This window comes from Teleopsis dalmanni, chromosome 1, assembly GCF_002237135.1.
Source record: "Teleopsis dalmanni isolate 2A chromosome 1, ASM223713v2, whole genome shotgun sequence".
Classification (NCBI taxonomy): Eukaryota; Metazoa; Arthropoda; class Insecta; order Diptera; family Diopsidae; genus Teleopsis; species Teleopsis dalmanni.
In genome coordinates this window covers 3,546,718-3,548,689 of record NC_051846.1, presented here as the reverse complement: position 1 = coordinate 3,548,689, position 1,972 = coordinate 3,546,718, and the positions used below count along the sequence as shown (strand labels likewise).

Genomic DNA, 1,972 nt, shown 5'->3' with positions numbered 1-1,972 from the left:
CATTATTGCACTCAATTCTTTATCTCTTGATTAATTTTGGTTATCTTTTCTTAATTGTTTGATTCACGTGGTCGAGTTGTGAATCATACATTGGTTCATTGCTTTAGTGACAAAAAATGATGAATACATTTTATTTCCATCAAATATAAAAAAAAAGGGTTATATGTATATATCAGTAATCAGGATTAAGATAGCGCTATTATGTGATAAGCACTTATTAACTGTTGAATCTTCTCAAATCGTTGCCGTTGTACATATGTTTCTTATTTTCATACTCTCGTACAACTTTCTAATGCAAGAAGGCGTGAGTAGCCCCTTTCCAGTTCATGTCTACAAATAATGAAACTTGTATGAAGCCATCCGTTGATATTAATTCTTTGTCCATTCTTTTAAAAACTATATAAAAAAAACTATATAAAATTATATATACTATATAAAAAATAATTTTAACATACATTCCCATTTTTTTATTAATGTGAAAGGATTAACATAATGTACTCATATGTTTAATCTAGTCATCTATATGAATGCTCAAAATAATATATAGTGAAAAAGTATTTTTAATTTTAAAATATTTTTTATTTTAGTTGAAATAAATTTCTTTTAGAATATATCTATCAAAATTATTAATTTTATTTTAAAATGGTAGAATAGTGAGAATATGTAAGTTAAGAAGAAGAATACATAAAGTACAAGAAAGTCGAGAAAAATACTTCCTCTAATCAAATGACTACATAAGTTGCTTTATATACTATATGAAAATAAAACCGGATCTTTTAAGAGATATAGTATTTGTCAAGACAATATATATTGAAAATACAAATAAATATAATATAACATAAAAGTATTATTTAGAATTGCTAAAATATGTGATTGCATAAAGTCACATCAAGAGTAATAAATCGAAGATAGATGCAGCGAGGTAAGCTTCAAAATTTTTATAAATCTTTCAACAAATTTACATATTAATGTCTTCATATTTCAGATAATAAAATTTAACTAGGAGTTTTTGACAGGATAATGAAGTATGTATGAGACACAATACTAAATATCATCTTTGAGAAACAGGATTTTAAGTAATTTTTGTCTAACGATTTTTTTTAGGAAAGAATTTAAAAAATTGATCAATGCAAGTTATATACCCGGAGGTAAAAATGTTTAGCTTCTGAAGCTAGTACGTATACCATCGTATTACTAGCATTAGACTTTTCAACAGTAAAGTGATACAATGAGGAACTACTTGCTTGTTTAGAGGCGATGGTTAATGCTACCAATGTACCTGGTGGCATGAACTGTTATTACATAGCCCTTAGATTATTGTAGTTCTAGAAATATTTTTTGAAATCTTTAATTATATATTTTTTAGACATATGGATGACATTAGCGACACAAGTGATTTCTTTACACTTTGTGTGAAAACGTTTAGAGTTTAGTAGTTTTTGACAACGTGATTCTATTGATTCGGAGTTGAGACGTGTTATTTTTGATTCAAAACTTATTAGCATTACTTGTAAGTTTAATTTTATTTATTTAAAACTAATAAATGTTCATATATTCCTATAAAAATAGCTTAAAAACAATAGTTGGGTGTTGTGTAGTGGAACTAGTGCCAAGTCATCGGGTGTACGAAGTATGAGTGATATCAATAGTTTGGAAGCAATGGTTAGGATTCGATGTATTGGAACTAGTGCTAGATCACTAAGTGGATGGAGTAGACTTGACAGTCGTTATGATAGATGAAGTTGGCTGTCTACCAATTACTAATTGTATGAGAATATTAAAATTTACATAAACATTTTAGTGTTTTGTAACAATATAGGATATATATATAGCTCTTATTAATAAATAAATATTCAAATCATTTAAATGTTTAATGAACAAATTAGTGCATATTTTTATTTAATTACAAGTTGAAGATAAGGTTATTTTAAGATTAATTGCATGTTAGTTTTAACAAGTTATAAGTGTTTAT

General features: G+C 26.3%; 1 long non-coding RNA gene across 2 annotated transcripts; it reads left to right on the top strand.

Annotated features, from left to right (window-relative positions):
• The first annotated feature begins 621 nt into the window (after positions 1 to 621).
• Positions 622 to 1,762, top strand: LOC119668299. 2 transcript variants are annotated; one of them, XR_005251478.1, is made up of 5 exons: positions 622 to 922; positions 986 to 1,025; positions 1,105 to 1,148; positions 1,367 to 1,510; positions 1,570 to 1,762. It is a non-coding gene; the product is annotated as an uncharacterized LOC119668299 (long non-coding RNA). The 2 variants fall into 2 exon arrangements; XR_005251477.1 differs by having other exon boundaries at positions 1,105 to 1,174.
• The last annotated feature ends 210 nt before the right edge of the window (positions 1,763 to 1,972 follow it).